This window comes from Pholcus phalangioides, unplaced genomic scaffold, assembly GCF_987345545.1.
Source record: "Pholcus phalangioides strain wild (caught in Gottingen) unplaced genomic scaffold, Ppha-v1.0 ptg000015l_1, whole genome shotgun sequence".
NCBI classification, from domain to species: Eukaryota; Metazoa; Arthropoda; class Arachnida; order Araneae; family Pholcidae; genus Pholcus; species Pholcus phalangioides.
The window spans coordinates 56,125,111-56,144,375 of NW_028301608.1; the positions used below are offsets into that span (position 1 = coordinate 56,125,111).

General features: G+C 33.8%; 1 protein-coding gene across 1 annotated transcript in view; it reads right to left on the reverse strand.

Moving 5' to 3' along the window:
- The window catches only part of LOC149076263 (Kv channel-interacting protein 4-like), a 149,616-nt gene that overhangs the window by 31,508 nt on the left and 98,843 nt on the right, over positions 1-19,265 (reverse strand). The gene's annotated exons all lie outside the window — the stretch shown is intronic.

Here is a 19,265-nt window from a genome sequence, read left to right on the forward strand (position 1 = left end):
TACTTTCTTTTTTAACGATATAAAAATGCAACTTAATTTACGCTATAAATCAATAGAGAAAGTTGGAGAATACTGTAAAAAATAAAATAAAATTATTATGAGGCTATTAGGAAAAATCACAGAGAACTTCTATCGAGTAAAAGATACTAGAAATTTCATTCAGGCGTAAAGCAGCAAAAAAAAACCAAAAAAAAAACCATTTAGATGCAAGAAATTCAATATAATTATTACATTTAATCCAATTTCAGAACTTGATGGGTACTCGAAAGTTTAGTGAGTTGAACAATGAAAAAAGAAACATTCAATTATATATTTAATGTATCCTCGCACGGGTACCTTAACGATAACACAGACGAATCCTAGATGGATTTAATGTTTTCTGTGAAGCAAGCTTTATTTTTATGCACAACTCGAAAGAAAGCGACAGAAGTAAACGCGAATGTTGCTTACCTGCTATGGTGAGTGTTATATACTTGGCTAAAGGTATACAAAACTAATGGTATACAGTGAGAGAACCACCTACGATTAGTTAGAAATTTTTTTTGCATCAACTAGGGCAACTCCTCAAATTTATAATCAGCAGTTGATGAAATTCAATGTTAGCACCCTTAGTTGCTCTAACTTAGTTGTCTAAACGGTACGCGATCTCTTATAAAATGTTCAGTAGCATTTGGTGCATTATTAAATCAACTGCTGCTGAGATACACTGTTTATACAAATCATTTCTATACAAATACCACAACAGGCAAATTGCCCAACGAGGTGGCTGACTTAAGAACATCATGGATCCCCGAGCCATTTTTTGGAGGCTCTACCTACTACTGCTACACCACACACCACACATGCACCCCGCCCCCTCCCCGCGGAACCCCCAATGAATCGGTACATGCGGGAATGTGCGTGCACGTGTAGTGAAACCTGACGTGAAGTTTTTTGTGTTTCTCTGTAATGCTTGTTATGTGTAGTGCTGCCATCTGCCACCAGTTTTTCAAACTATGAGTGAAGTGTTATGATTGAATGATTTATCGTTGTAGGACTGTTGCTCTCAGTGGCGAGACTTTTTAACGGGGAGATCGGCTCGCATTTGCGCCTTGAAGTTGGGAACCACAGAAAACCAACTTCAGCCGACCACCACTGTGGGGTTCGAACCCGGATCCTCGCATCGCGAGTCCGTCACTATAACCACTCGACCACCACATACGGATGTAAGAGGCTCCAAATTCCACTCAGTTCACACATTGCGTTTAATACACATGATATGATTGATTGATATGACAAAGGCCGTAGCGGGGGGGGGGGGGGCACTTGGGGGGTTTGCCCCCCCCGAATAGTGAGAAAAGGCCTAAAAGAGGGGGTAAAGATAGCCAAATCGATTGCGATTGTTCTATCACTTTGGTCCCCCCCCCCCCCCCCCGAAATGCAAGTGGTCCCCCTCCGAACGAAATTTCTAAATACTGGCCTGGACAAGACTGATTTAAGATATCCGACTACCTTTCTTAGCACTTTTCTATAAAATGGTGCTGGTGTGAACTTTGATAACACTTTTTTGATAGCAAGTGCTCAAACTGGTGAAAACAATAATATATTTCAGACTACCTGTGCCATTTTGTTTTATGAAAAAGTCATTTTTATGTCAAATTCCAAGAAAAAATTCATGTAATGTTCGAAACACGATTGCAAAAAATTCTGTGAATGAAACGTTTTGTTATTTTCACAATACATTCAGCTAGTGATGATGCAGATTATGAACGAAAATTTAAGGAATTAGATTTTATAATATGCTCATAAGTTACATGCAAATCTGTTGTGAATATTTTAAAATTAAAACGTGTGAATTTTCTGAAATTTCATTTACAATATCGTTTATAAAACGCTGTAATTAGACAAATACATGGAATAAACATTAGTATTAGATTCATAATGATATCAATATTTGGCAAAATATCATCAAGATTTTGTAATGGTACAAACAATAGATTTTTAGCAATCGATGTGATGCAACTCTTTTGAAATTAAACATGTGTGCTCTCTCAATATAAGCCATTACTTTCGAATACCTTCAGCCCTACGCCCTGTACGTTGTGGTTCTAAAATTTGTGTAGAAAGCGCTTAAAAATGTTCTATCCGGGCCCGTCATTTGGCCTCTTTTTACGGGGAGGGGGGGGGGAAACATATACTCAATGTATGTATGTATGTATATGTGTGTGTGTGTATATATATAAAATATATTTCACTTTGTCTAATGTCTATTTCTATTGCATTTTTTAAAGCCTGATTCCGACTCCCCCCCCCCCTTCCCCCAAACCCCCCAAATGACGATCAAGTGATACAAAATATTTCAATTACAATCGAAGAAAATGGCACCGATTTGTCATTGAGGAATTATTTAAATAGTGATATTTATTTTTGCATTTGACGCACCAGTAAATATATAAAATGAAAAATGAAACAAGATCCCTCTAAATGTGTGATTCAAAATCACTCTGAAATGGAGGTTAGTCATTGCACACCAACTTCAAATGATCCTATAATTTCAACCCTCACCCTATGGAAAGAACTTACACAAGACCTTCCTTGCAAAGATAGAGCAGTGCTTTTTAATATAAAGAAAAATAATATTATCTGTTAATGTGAAAAACTCATCAAAATTCATGTTAATGTTCCACAACTTCCAAAATTCGCAAATAACTGGAAATAGTTTCAGGTATGCTGAAACTAAAAAAACTTTCTGAATAAAAAAAAAGCAAGCATTTTAAAAAATATAATTGCAATAATTACAGTTATTGTTACCTCTCTTACATTTTTTAATTCAAACTAACTTATTTGTCGTAGATAATTTAAAACCAGCTATACTTTTTCAGTTTGTTCTTGAACAATCTTAAATCCGATTTCTCAGCATACGAGTTACCTCATTTATTTTTAGTGTTTAAGGAAATATGTGAAATATAAAAAAAAAGCATCAAATAAAGTACTTTTTATAGGAAATTCTGAAAAAAAAATGCTTACGAATTTTAATAGCATTAAATTGAATTATATACGGTAGAAAAATTCTCTATAGGTCTTTAGAGATTAAAAAACTGGAACATCATCTCCGTTTTCTTCCGTTTTTCTTAACTCCATAATGAGAACATTTTGATTGCAAGGAAAATAAAAAGTATTTCTCGTTATAATTTCTCGAACAGGAAAAAAAAAAGAAGAAGAATGGAAATAACTTCATATAAGTTTGAACTAAAAATAATCTGTGTATTTCTAGTTGGTTTTAAGACTTTTAAAGTGAAAGTGAATGTTGAGTGCATCCGTGTTTGCCGTTGGGGATAATGAATAAAACCTACCATAATAATAACACGAGAGTTCTATTATTTGAAATTGAGTCGGGCATAAAAATTATTGTTTTTAAAGGGGGAAGTAATTTGTTTCTTTTTTATATAAGCAGAGTAAACACGGTACATATCTAATCTAAGGCACGCTAGTTAAAAATAAATAACCATCTCAAGGGAAAAGTCCCATACCTAAGGGCTATATTTACATAATGTGTATGCAATTTACACTTCCTCCATGTTTGTTTTATCTCATTTGACTTTATGATTTCGGAATGTCTTTTTTTCTTCCCCAAGCTAAAAAAAATTTTATTTTCTCATATTCGTTTAAAGTTTCTGGTGCATTTATATAAATTTATTGTCTGGATATTACGAGGTCTTTTGAAGACCGCACTTTTTAATACATTAAATATTGTTTTTTAGTTAGAACATTTCAGAAGATTAAAAAAAATATTTAAGGGTGAGGGAAAAAAGAGCTAAATTTTAGGAAATCAATAGCACCAAAGATATTTAGAATGAATTCGAAATTCTGGGCTTTTTTTTGAAATTGGAGGAAATCGATTCGTGAATTTGAGATCGAAAGAAAAATACAAACTGTTTGAAAATCAAAAACTGCTGTCAGTTTTTCGATTTTCCGCTGTCGCATGAAATATTCGGATTCAAAACTTTTTCTGTTTCCACGATGGAATAAAAAATCTTATTTTACGCTGAATAAACAAATAATGTGTGAAATCGTTGATCTATTCGAATCATGGAAATTAATAATTTAGTAAACATTAATTATATTTATTTCCGTTAAGAAGTGCTGAAACATTCTAATCTTTAAGACCACTTTGAGACCATTTGCCCTCTATGGCCCAATGTATATTTGAATATACATGGTAAATACATACTCCAAAAAACCGCCATTATACCAATTTCTTTGGTATTTTAGATAGTATATCTTTAAGTATCATTTCAATACATAATACGGCTATACAGGCTGTCCCAAACTGATTGTACAGCAGGTATCTCTACAACCGTTGACTCTACAAACATACTTTTAATTACAAGAAGTTTTCAATTTTGATGTGCAGTTAATTAGAATATCAAAATTCGTTTAAGGGGTCGTATATGTAAAAAAAATAAAGCAAATTAATTTGTTATGCATTCCCCGTGTGTTAAAATTTCCAATTTTTAAAATGTAGATCCCGCTCTGAGAAATGTTTTGCAAAAGTTTTATCTGCAAAAAACTTTATACAGTGAAACTTCGATTAACCGTCACCGTCCGGACCAGGGCTGTGACGGATAACCGAATAGAAGAATAACAGAAATCTCTTAATACAGTAACCAGATTTCACTGCGGGCTTGGGACGAAAATGAAAATCCTTTAAAAATTGATAATACATACGTATTGTATTCAATTTACAAAACGATCAATATAAATTTCAATTTAACGTCAGCCCAGGCAGTGGGACATTAAAAATAGCGTCCATTATGTTGTACCTCTTCCGAAATTCTTACACAGTTATGCATAGCATCATCAGATGAAATCAAGCCTTCGGTAAAAGCCTTTCTATAACGTCGCTTCATATTTTAAATTATGCCCTGGTCCATAGGCTGGAAGAATGGAATTTTATTCGCTGGGAGAAAAAGACATTTTGTTATCATCACTTTTGCGTTCACAAGAGGGATGTGTCGGGGCATTGTCGATTAACAGCAGTTCTTCCTGCGGCAATTGCTTTGGTTGGTCAACCATTGCAATGGTTTGGTCCATCCAATCACTTTTTAGGCAGAATAGGCGCACATTCAAACATATTTAAATTTTTGAAAGCAAGTGGTTTTTTGGATTTACCAATTACAAGCAGAGGTAAGTAATTTATGATTGCCGGTGGTATTTCCACAGATCATAGCAATGATCCAATCTTTTTGGACCTTAAAACATTTGGCTGTTTTCCCGTATTTTTTTAAGACGATGACAGATAACAGAAACTGACGGTTAATCAAAGTTTCACTGTATATTTAAATGCAATATTTATCGAGATATTAAATATAAAAAATCATTATGTTTTGACAACTTATCCCTATGCTGGCAAGTTCAATCATTATTAATAATTGATAAATTATTGGCTATTAGAACAGCTATTATTAATTATAAATACTGAAAACTTCAAATACCTCCGTTAACATTCCATTTAAAAATACGGAATTTTTTGCAAATGACTTCTCAGAGTCGCATTAGCATTTCACTTTTGAGAGTTTTATCACATAGGGGTCTACATAAGAAGTAAATTTTCCTATTTCTCATGTATACGACTCCTTGGGAAATTTAAGGCATTTCGAAAAACCGCACGCCATTTGAAAACTTTTTGCAGTTGAAAGTTCGTTCTTATATATAAAGTTAACGGTTGCAGAGATATCTGCTGCGCAAATAATTTGGGACAGCCTGTGTAAATACACCACTTTTCTGTGTAGAAAGAATTTATTCCTTGCCGGTGTCATTTTTTCAGAGCTGCTGAAACTTTACGTGTTCGGAGATTTATCAAATCCCACCAAAATTCAGGGAAATATCTATGCAACGTTTTTAAACAAGATTTTATCTGCTTTTAGATGACAGTAAAATGAAAGAAGACCGTATGTTTTACACGTAAGTAATAACTTTGGCTAATTAAAATTCATTCTAAATGATTAAATCGCTGTGTTGCATTGTTTTAATTGAAAATATGCTAATGGAACCACTTTACATTCGTTAACAGTAAGGCCACATGCTCATTTGAACACTTATAAAATTTTAAGAGTGATTCATATTTCTTTAATGACATATCCTAAAAAATTTCATACTTTACCTTGAATTTATTCTCAAAATGAGTAAATCGATTTCCTCAGACAATTTCAAATATTTCAAATAAATGATATCATTCCCGATATTCCAAAAAGTTCCCACAACAAAACATCAACATCTACTTTTTATATCTATCACAGGAATAAAAGTTTCATATACACGCACTTTTACTTATGTTAATCAGAATACCTTCCGATAGCCATCCATGAATATCGCGCGTCTCGACTAGAATAAATGTTTTCCTAGGATCTATTATTGTATTTGGGGAATTCATATAGCTCACACATACTGCGATTTACATAATGTTTTTACATTTTCCTTCTTTTTAGGTGAAGTAATATAAGAGGAAAATATATATTTGGTGAATAAAAGATATGCAAAGCAGTCTGGAGTATTCAACAACAGCTGCAGCCCAGTATAAGTAGTCTACTGAGAGCAACTGTATTGAAGATTCATTGCGGTCCCAGCTCTGCAGTTCTTGAAAAAAATATGACGGTGTTGAAGAGAAAAGATTTCTTCCGCAGTATGAGATGACAATTTAATTTTCTTCAAGTGTCTTTTTTTTCCTGTTTCTGAATTCTCTCTAGTTCTTCCTCACTAATAAATATTTAAACATTTTTTTTCATCTTTGCGACAAAAAAAATTAAATTAAATTAGTTTTCACTAGGTGAAAGGAAAAGATAGAACAGCAATAACTTAAGCTTATCAGAATATACCGGGATCTCTGTCTGTATTTCAACATATAGCATTCCGTTTTGCATCTGAAGATAAACATGGGAAATAGTATGATATGAAAAGCTCATGTAAGAAGAACCAAGAATTTCAATTTGTTGTTAATGACTTTAAATGGGAATATAATTGTGTAAATTCCAAGTAACAGTAAAATAAAATTCAATTAAATAGATTAACGCAAGTGAACTATGTTTTAACCAGGAAAAACATTTATCCGTAGGAGAAAAAACTATAGATACTTTAAAGAAAATTCAAATACAATATATTTTTAGTTATATAGAAGGTCAGTGAAAGGTACTATGTACAGATAGACCAATAAAAATTTCCAAAAGGGATTGAAAAATGTAATATATAACGTATGGATAAACAAACGTGAACATTAACCATACTCATAGATTACTAAATTATTAAGTTCGGAGGTGTTCAACATATTTCGACTCAAGAACACACAGTTTGTGCCCAGCGTCAACAGAAAACTCTGACTCTCATCGGAACTCTGACATGTGCTTAAACCTCCAGCCCCGGACAGTTTTTGAATTTTTATATGTATAAAATCGCACGGTATTTTTATCCGCTTTATATCTGGAACGCAATAATAACGTACCCCGCGAAATTTTATGGAAAACGTGAGACGCGATATTCGCGTTGCCCGCTGCTAGAGGGTTACCACCAATCAGAGTATACTCTCAAACGAAACTCATGCTCATACGAATTCACGAATTCCTGAATGCAACTCGAATAGGCTTCCCAATTAAAGTGTCGATTAAGATCTCATGAATAAGATTCGAACTCAATTTTGGGTGCTTCAAAAAGCATCGTGGTCATCTCGAGCACTTTGATGAAGATTTTTGATCTATATCAGTGTTCTTCATTCCCTGGCACGCGGACCTGAAAACATTAAAACCGGTCCGAGAAACATTAAAACCAATTCATAAATCCACTACATAATTCTAAATTTATTTCAAATATTATACATTCTCTCTATATTGGTTTTTATTTCTGCCTCAGCCTTCAGCAATTATTTCTCCTTCAATTAGCAAATTATTTCTCCTTATCTTTTGTAGGTGTCCTCAGATTATTTCTTCCATTTACTTATTTTTTGCGGCCAGCAAATTCATTTCCTCTCAACATTTATTTTTGTGCCCTCAAATTATTTCTTCTATTTCTTTATTTTTTAGCTGTCCTCAAATTATATTTCCCATTTATTTATTTTTTGGAGGTCCATAACATATATTTCTCCCATTTCTGCCGGTCCGCGAAATCGTTCAACTACTTTCACCGGTTCCCAGCTGTAAAATGGTTTAAGACCACCGATCTAGATAATGTGAACATAATGTGAGAGGAGACAATAAAATATTATTTAAATTTTCTCTTTCATGATACCACAATAGATAAGTTTAAGGGCCTTTCTTTCAAATTTCATCTATATTATTTTATTTCTGTATCATACATAAAATTCTTAATGAAAAAAAAAGTTTCCTATCAATATTTATTTTCAAGCATGAGTAATATGCTCTTGGTACAAAAAAAACAACACTAAAGTTCTGGATGCAATAGGAATAAACTAGTGATGAGTCTCGGAGGCTGTAAAACAAGAATATCTGTCGCTATATGAGGATAAAATATGAAATCTTTCCTGTGATTACATACACATACTTACTAGTTCTGGATTATAACAGCATTAGTTTGGCTTTTGGACCTCTAAATAAATGATGATTACTTAGTCACATTATAGTTCAAATCCCTCGTTCTGATCCTTTATGCATGCTTTTTTTTGTAAACAAACTCATAATTATTTATCATTGTAATATTTGCAAAACAAAAAACCTTTCACAAGAATCATTAGCATAAAAACATTTAAAAAAAAACAAAATGTGTATACTATTTAATAATAAATAAGTATTATTAATATCTAAAAGTATTGTTTTTCCAAGCTTTATGCAATATGTTGTGTAATTAATCATTCACGCAGACGAAAATGCGCAAATCTAATCAAATGAAATGACAAAGGATTAGTTAGAATTATATTCGTACAGCTCGAACATTAATCACGACAGCGACTGTCGCAACAACATTGGCACACGCATTATGCTGCAACACGTAAACGCAATGAACGTAAAAGATGTTTTTCGAGCGGAAAAATACTAAAAAGATACACAATTTTTTTTTTTAAAAATACACTTTTTTTTTCTATCTCTCTCACACAGATGGCAGTCAGGGTAATAATATCCTCAGATTTATACGAGTGTCACGAAGGAAAGTGTCTGGGATATTTCCTATTTCATCTCAAAATTTATGGAAAAAAATTTTATGTATATATATGAAAAATATCCAAAAGTGTCTCTCTTCTTTTTTCTTTTTTTTTGTATTTACAAGAACGCCGTTTTTTTTTCTTGAAATATACGAATTTTATGCGTAGTTTAGAATTTCCCTTGAAATGTATTTTGAACTATTTTCCGAAACATTTTTCTTATATGAAAAGATACTATTCTAATTTATCAAGCTGTTATACTGCTTGAATGTCATATGCTATAGAGTATGTTATCATCGACTTTTTTAAATTTAATTTATCTTCTGTGTTTGGCTCTTTTAAAAACATTTAGAACAATTACCGATGCATAACTCGTATGACATTTATTCAATCTAAAATAATCTTCTGTGTGTGTGGCAAATACAATCGACACTCGTCATAACGACTGTGCTATTTGCGAGCGTTCCGTTACAAGTTCCAATCGTTTTTCTGTTCGTCCCATTCAACTTTTCACCCAATATAACGACCTACAGAGACAATTTAATCCAATACACAGCTCCTCGGCCCTGCCTATTTTTTGGAAAGAAATCAACGAAATCTGGCCTTAACCTTTACAGCGGTGATGACGACATATATCTCCTGAATTGATGTTTTATATTTTGGTGATTCCGAGTTACCTCGCGTCCTCAAAAGCCTTTTATTTCGTCAATGCCGAACTCAGATACTGCGTAGTGTTTTTCTACAGTAAAACATGTTTTCCATCCTCTCCCGAACCGTGAGATCAACTGCCAGTAGACGGAGTCATCTCTTGTTCAAAGTTTGATAACAAATGGAAAACGACGATGGTTTTATTTTATTTTCCCTTCGAAGTAGTAAAGTAATATGAGTACAAAATAAATAATAGAAAAAGATAGTGTTTTTCTCCTTGCTTTTTCATAATTATTCTCGGTGTTGGGGAAGGAAGCACTTCGTTGAGGAAGAAACAAATATATGCTTCTTGAGACCATTTTTCAGGATGTCTAGTGATTCCATTTCTTACCCCCCCCCCCCCCTTCTCGGTAAAAGTCAGGGAAACTGTGACCCTTCCACATCAGCAAAATTTCGTCAGATCTGTCTTCCCCCCCATCTCCCCCGCATATTGGAATAAGAGGCATACGTAGAAATGGAAGGGGGGGGGGAGCTTGTGCCCCCCCTCCAAGACGATCAACAAAATAATATTTTCAAAAAATATGTATCGGAAGAAAACACCTTTATGTTATCATAATCAATTTATGTTAATGAAGGCTAATAACTCAAAAAATATCTCTTTAAGAAATGCATTGTGCCCCACTCCCTAAGCCTTTGCTCCCCCCCCCCCTCCCGAAAGGTCGAACTTGCATACTCCCCTGATTGGGATCGCCCTTCGAGAATATACATAGTAAGACCGACCACCACTGTCTGTCACTCCGAATTTTAAGATGAATGCACAGGGATAATTTTTTCCACGCATGATAAGAAACTAAACAGTGAGCACACTATATTTTAAGCTTGTGTTTTAAGTTTTGAACATTAATTAATGCAGTGGATTGTAGTAGATTGTAGTGGAATAATAGATTGCCGTTGCCACAGCTCTAGATTGAATTACAAAGCATTTTGAGCTCTCGTCTTCACCGTGGTTTCTCTAAATTCCACAGATTTTAATCAGTCAGTGTCAAGATGGTTACTTAAAAACAGGCATTTCAATAATTTAGGGTAATTTCTTCCTTTAATTCTATAGATTAAATTTCATGGAATTATTGCTGATGTGTCTGGTCTTGACTGTAGCTCAATATGCCCACGCGACTGGTGGTCAATTTTTTCAGAGCAGTAGCGAATAAATACACACAAATTAAAATGTCATTAAGTATGTATCATATTTTCATAAAGGGTGGTTGATAACGTAATCATCATTCAAACCTCTCAACATCACCCAAAGTCAGCAAATCCAAAACCGCACCGCCCCTTCTCGATGCTGATGTAATACTTGAATGGCCCCTAAAGCGGATCACGGAAATTTTAAAAATCGTTTAAAGGTTTAAGTATGTTTGACTTAGATATTGGAGAATTCGGTACATAAAGTGCGTGCATGTAATTTAGTATTAGTTTTTTTAATCGCCTAGCCTGATGCATTTTCGCTGTGACTACTTACATTTTAACAAAATGAAAAATATAGCTTTTTTTTCCTATAAAAATATGGAGTTCTCTCAAGGAAATAATTTCTTTTTTAAATTTTCGAAATAATAACCTCCCAATATAACGTCCGTTTCCCGTTGAATGACTGTGGTAGGTTTCATCACGTTGAGTTAAAGAAACTTCCCGATCTGTCATTACCATGACCACCCAGAATGCAAAGGATGGTGCACGTGATCAAAGTTTTGTGCAACACAGTCTCAAAACTTTCTAGTCCCCTGTCTAGCCGGTCCAGGCTGAAGAAAAGTTATAAATTTTGCAAAAGAGCATGATGTCACATCATCTCTCACTGGTCGGAGAAAGAACTTTCGACACAACCCAACTTCAGAGGATAAAATACTAGCAAATAGCCTTGTGGAGATAAGTTGGGGGATGTGTGTCGTTCAGAAAGTCCGGTAAATTTTTTTTAAGAAATTGAATTCGGCATCAATAACAATTCGAGCATACATTTACACTTTCTTAATAATTTACATCAGTTTATTAACCGATTTTCGCTTTCATGGACTCCGTCGGACCGTATTTTTTGCTCGTGGCTCCCTGTCTTCCAGGGGGGTTCCACACACACCCTCATCTTACTATCAAGTACTTACCTTATCGTGCAATCAATATTTACTGAACTTATTTTTTTAGTAAATTTATAGTGAATACAAATTTTATAACTACGAAAAATCTCTTGGACCTCCCCAAAAGAGAGATCTCACTGATTTATTTTTTTGGGGGGGGGGGAGGGGTAAGGGGCAGTCCTTACGGGCCCTCTCAAAATCTTGGTAGCTCCTCCTGTGGAAAGTAATGTTTATAAGAAGCTTACACTCCCCTGGAAATGAAAGCTTATAAAGTATTTACATATTTATTCTCGAAAATGACACAGGGCCAAATCTCATCATTTAAGTCCCCATTGATATGACGCCTCAGGCTGCACCTGAATTGGGCCATGTCAAGATGGTAGTGATTAAATGGACAGTTTTTCTTTTGATTCTGAAAGCAGTCCCACTTTCTCGCAATATATACCACACGCACGCGCGTATTTTCTCTCTTCTTTCTTTCAAACCAAGCACAACTTCAGTCTATCGCCATGGGCAATTTACTACCGAATGAGTTGCAACGGATGTGCACATATGTATCTAACGGTCTGAATGCGAATGTTACGCGTGAATGTTCAGTGCTGCCATCTATTTTTCAAACCACGAATCAAGTTTAATGATTGAATGTTTGTACCGTTGTAGGCCTGTTGCTCACTATGACGAGACTTTCCAACGGGGAGAACGGCTCGCATTAGCACAGCCTCAAAAATGAGAACCACAGAAAACCAACTTCATCGGACCATCTACTGTGCCATCAGTAGGGTTCGAATCCGTTTCTTCGCAATGCAAGTCTACCACTATTACTATGACCACATGACCACGCATCGGCAACATTTTCCACAAAATACGTAGAATATATTGAATATACAGTGAAATATATTTCACTTGAGAGCTTTATTTCTTCACTAATATTTTCTACACAGTCAGCTATCTCTGCGGGCCACCTAAGGAATCTCCTATTCTCTGCGACGACCCTTTCCGCGACATGGTAGATTTTCAATAGGTGCGACATAGTAGATTTTCAATAGGTGCGACATAGTAGATTTTCATATAGATTTTCAATAGGTGCAATGGAAGGGGTATAAGGAAAAGTGTTTAATTGAGACATTAAATTTGCTATTTATAAATATAGGATGTTCATGCTAAAATAAGAGGTTCTTATAAGGCGGGATACTCGTCAAAATCACTCAGAGAGTAATAACGTGCCATGGTTCTTACTCCCGCTTGATTTCCACCCATTTGCCCCAAAGAATATCTCAAGATCGCTAGGGAGCCTTATGGGCCCCAGGTTGAGAACTGATTTACAGCATTAACTCTCTCTCTCTGTTAGACAATATGAATTATCAGAGATAATTTTCCTGATGCATTTACTAATATATTTTCCCCACCTGGAATTAAATATTTATTATTTCCAAATTAACATTCTACCCTGTAATTATCTTCATATTAAGTTCTTTATTACAGTTAAGAGATAAAAAAGTTGACATTATTCAAACATAATTATTTTCAGCGAGAATTTAGAAATCGAAATCTTTTTCTTGCCTGTGTGTGTGAATATTTTTTCCTTTATAGTGTATATAATTTTAAATACTTGCAAGAAATTTTTTCTTCTTATTTTATCAATATATGAGTATCTTTATGCGGACATTGTTGATTATTTTTTTTAATATCTTCATGTAACACTCGTCCTCCAATGAAGTAATGTAGCACTCCGAGGCTGAAATTTTATGACTTTCATGAATATTTAAATTCCCATTGCTCATTAGAAATTTCTTAGAAAATAATAATATCTCAGCAGCCGTGTTGTAAACATATAACTTTTTTTCAGCAAGTATTTAGACAGTTCCGGAAAAGAAGTTACAGCCCAAGTGGGAATTTTTTATGATATAAAGAGTATGGAAAAAATATATATATATCTTATCTATCTTTCTCTTCAATAACTTATCACACGTGTACTGCAGGGAAGAAGTGTTTTATGTGTTGACCTATTGCAATATAGTAACTCATTTCCTAATTGAGAGAGGAGAAAGAGAGGTTCTGCCTCGCAAAGAAGCTTCATGATCAATATGAGTTTTCGTGTCAAAACGCAATAATAACCACAGTCAAGCTCATCTCGTGGAAAAACAAAGAAAAAAAACCATAACTGTACGTGGAATTTCTTCTCTTACAGGGAAGTATTGGTTTTTAATACAAGGAGATATCTTTTGTTTTCTAGTTCTTGTTCCTTGACACTTCTACATTGCTATGAAGATTGTTCTCCGGCTTCGTAATGATTGCTACAAGTCGATTTCCGAGTGGGAAATTGCGAAGTGTGAATTGGGGCAAAAATTATTATTCGAAAATTCTCTGGCTAGGGGAAGCACGCGTGCATATTCAATATCTTCGTTGACGTATCTTTAATTTCTTGGAATTATGCTGCAATGAAAATTTCTTCGAGTTTATTTGACTTGGTAACGCACAATAATCGCAGATTCATTATTTCTTAGACAATAAGTCGACGAAACAAATGTTTTGACAGTGCAAGAGTTTTGACTTTACGATATTTTCATATGTTTCAGCCCGAAATTTTCTTGTTTCATATCTGTATGACCTATAGAATTCGCGTGTTAATTAAAAACTCCAACTTGAAATTTTGGTGTGAAATATTTTTTACCAATGTGCTTGATAAAAACTGCATAACTTATGGATATGAATGACACTATTTTATAAAAAAAGCTAATTTGGCATTTCAGCCATTCATTGTGCCTCGCTGGATACATATAAATATCTTTTCGTATATATATTTACACCCTGGTGGCCGCAGCAATCAGTTTGTATTTAATTTCTTACTACATATGAAAGTTTCTTCAAGTTTATTCGACTTGGTAACGCACAATGTAAAAAACTAATTACTTCTTCAACGAAACAAATGTTTTGACTTTACGGTATCTTTATATGCTTCAACCAGGAATTCTCGTGCTTTGTATGTGCAGTTGTGATGGAATGAGTACATGAAGTATATTTCTTACGTATATGCTTGATGATATGGACTAATTTATAAATAAATTATTTTTATAAAAGCTAAATCAGCATTTTAGCTATTCATTGTGCCTCGCCTGCATTCTTCATGGACTCGTGAAATTTATGAGTATTTAATTTTTTATGATTATACACGTCCTTTTCAAAAAATTGGAACAACGCAGAAATTTACAAGAGCAGTTCATGTAATGCTCAAGCTGGAGAGCCCAAATTAAGGGTATGTTATAAATCGTATTTTCATCTTCTAAGAGGTACTTCTCTTGAGCATATTGACCACAAAACATTTGCATAAAGTAGATTGGATGTTTCTTAAAGTAACAATCTATCAATTTACTTTTTCTCCCTCGTTTTTTCAAAACTTAGAACTGACTTATAATGGGTAATTACATGAACATTTTCATGCAAATTTGCATCAACTTGATCGAATTAATGTTTTATGTCTTTCCTCGTTATGCATGTAAACCCAGAATATGCGGGTAGAAAAACGGCATATTTCTGCAACCGCAAAATTGCATGTGCATTTGGTAGGGCAGTATGAGGAAACGCGTGCTGATATCGTACTAATGCATTGTACTATGGCCATTTTTGGCCATGAATTTTATGCATCAAGACATTCACTTGATAAGTCTCCAACACAGATCTGAATTGAACTTCGATCATGAATCCCATCGTCACTATATTAGAGCTGATAGCAGCTGGTTTGCAATTGATTACTTTTTTTTAGCATGACTCCACAATGATTTTGTTGGATCAGTATTAGGTACAATCATCAGGTATCACGAAACCACTGAATTATCGATGATATTTGATGGACATTGCTGAATTCTTGATCCAATCTGCGCTTTTCATGTTCAAACGAAGTCTTCAGTTGCTGGAACCAAAAAAAATAAAGACCAAGGAATCAGAAGACTTCTCTGGATGGAGGTGTGCGTTAGGCTCTCTACCTTTTGATTCTAGAAGTCGACGACTTATATGGAGATGGAAATTCCATTCGCCATCAAGATTTTGCCTATGTGAATTGCTGTAGCATTGATATAGCTTCTTACACGTAGTCAAACATAGTGAAACATGCACTATTCTCGTAAATTTCTGGGGTGTTCTAAATTTTTGAAAAAGACGTCTTCTATTGTATATGAAAGTTTCTTCAAGTTTATTTGACTTGGTAACTCAAAATAATCGTAGATTCAGTATTCCTTAGTATTAGCATGTACTTTGTTATCAGTATAGTACGTTTAAGGTAAGTATTTCTTAGTCAATAGTTCGACGAAACAAATGTTTTGACAGCACAAAGTTTTTGACTTTACTTTAGCTCTTCATGTTTCAACCATAAAATTTCTTGATGTTATTTAGAAACTCAGACCTGAAATTTTGGTGTGAAATAGTTTTTATTCATATGCTTCACGAAAAAACGACTTTATATGAATTGATGACACTATTTTTGTAAAAGGTAATTCATATTTTAGGTATTCATTTTGAATCTCTGTCGATAGCCTATTTTGAAAAAACAGTGCACGTTTGAATCCCTACGACTAATTTATTCATTCAGATAAAAAAGGACCAACAAATAGACTGTATTGGTGAATTTCTAGTTTAAGGGGGACGTCTCTCATTCATTTTCTTTTTTTTTGCGATCTAATCTCAAAGTAGCAAAATTATGTTACAAGTATTTTACCGTAACAACAATGTATTACATAGATTTTCGAAAATGTCCTCATTCATATATATACATATAGTAACGACAATATATTCTAGAATATTTCTGTCACGTCATATTAAACTTGTTGCAATTGATTCAAGTTTCTCAAGCAATGAATAAAATATCCAAGGAAAAGGAAAAATGTCTGAAAAGTGTGCCACATAAAAAGAAGGGTGCGAAAATGTGAAATTTCTTTAAATGAATATTTATAGATTGTATGAATAAAAATTCACGCATCACCTGATATCTCGTGAAAATAAAACTATATTTCAGATGATGTGAGAATAGTGGAAAAATTATGAATATAATCATGTGTGGTTCCATTCTACGGATATATTTCAAAATTTAAATAATTTTTTTTATTTATATGTTTTATTTATGTATAAAATTTTTTTTTTTCGTTGTTCGTATCTTTCTTGAAATTTTGAATCACATGATGGATAGGGAAGTAATACATATAAAAAAGAACATCAACAACAAGTTTACGGAATACATAAAGAAAACAAAATTTCGAATCCCTGTTGCTTTATACATTCTGTTGATATGGAACAAAGACATAGGGTCTAATGCCAAAACTTTGCTGCTATCTAAGTATGGTATAGTAATTCTTCAACCCCCCCGAATTATCAGTTGCGGAACTTCCGTGCCGAAGTACTGTACATCCGGTTCCGAGAGAAATGTTATCGATCCTTCGGTAGAACGTTTACGTTTCCTGGAAACGTATCGAAAAAGGTAACAAATAAATAGAAATACTTTGATAATTCATTTTGTACTCTTCTTCATAGCGGTCCATATGAAACTAACTTTTAAGAATGTCCAAACATTTTTATTGTAGTAAGACATATTGTTTATAAAGTGAGTTGATACTTCATGAGGAAGAAATACATAAATGTCAAAATTAATGAAAGATTCATTAATTTTTTTGCATTGAAAAATTTTCACTTATAGGCTATAATGTCATTTAGTGGAGCGGGGGGTGCAACATCACACATGCATTTTTTTTTTCGTTAGAAATTTCCTAGGGGAATGTGTACGAAATTCATGTGTGGTTAAGTAGTGCGGTTACCGTATAATTTCCGGATGTAAATTCTAAAACTAGAAGGGTGAAAATTCTTCCTACAAAATGTACTAGTGGCGAAATGTCACATGGTCTCGGATCATGACCGTGTCGTCCTGGTGTTGCAGCAGTAAGATGTTCTTCTACCACCATGAAGGGTACTGCGAGGTCCGCGAATTCGATCCCGGGGTAGATTATGGATAACAAGTTCTTTCCCTTATGAACCTTAGGTGACCGATAGATGGTTCATTCATTTCCAACCCAAATCGATCTGTTGTACATTGCTGTATGGCGATATAACTGGAGTCGGTATGCGGTAAAGTAGTAGTAGGCCGGTATTATGCTATTTTAAAAGTTGTATAAAGCTTCTTATATGAAACAAACTTGACGAAGATCTTTAACGAAACTTTTATAAAGATTTCGGAGGCTCTCCTGGTTATAACCCTTGCATCAACAAACATTTTTTATCAAATATTAGACGAGGAGGCTAAGTTTGATACAAGAAACTGCCAAAGTACGTCTTTTATCAATTACATTATCATATTTCTTTGTCAAAGTTATTTTACAAAATATATTTCATGAAACAAATTTTATAGTGTAAAATCTGCCTTAGATCATGAATATAACGTGAAGAAATATGAACACTACAAAAAAGATGTGTTGTCTTTTAATTATTTTTTTACAGATTATTATTTTAAAAAAATTGATCATTTAAAAAAAATTGTCAATTATTTAAAAGTTGTTGATAATTGAAAAAAAATAATTATTAAAAATTTTCATTACCAATTCTCAGAAAAAGGAGCAGCAGATATAAAACGAACACTTACTGTTCGTGTTACCTGCTGTCTGTGTTGTCTATAATCCAAACTAACAGAATCAGACGTTTTTTTAGGTGTAATCCATAAATCAAAGGCAAGAAATTAAGTTTATCAAAAAAAAAAAATCTATAAGAGATTATGAATTTACTAGATTGCTATTTGTGATTTGAAAACCGTGTGTTGCAGTTATTCCATGTTAACATTATATGTAATATATTATTTTTCTTGAACAAGTTAATCACGCAACCATTGAAATTGATGTTTGTTCTTATTCCAACATATAAAAAAGAAATACCTTAATGGATTGCTGCTACCTTTTTTTGCAGTCAGTTTCACCAAAAAGGGAAACAGTCTTTCTCATGACTGGATACCTACGTCCTTCGAAAATGCCTACATCTAATGATGCGTGAAATCAATGAAATTCCACTTCAATCACGCGAGAAAAAGAAATCTATTCTACAGAATACTACAGTTTATCTTGTGAAGGAACCAGCTACACAGTGGAGCTATCTAGCTAGTTGAAAATAAGTAGCGAGATTAATCCTTTTTGTTTGTTTAGTGCAAATTCGAAATCTTAAGATGATTCATTTTATCACATGCGCATGTTTATGCTCGAAGAATTTCCAAAATAAAAATTTTCGATAGTTTTCTTTTCAAGTTGTAACTCATTCGTCTATTTCCTGTTCGGTTCGCGGATTCGTTTCTGTATTTCTTGGAAGTTTCTCTATTTCTCTCTTCAAGTGATGAAATCCCGTACTTATCGGGA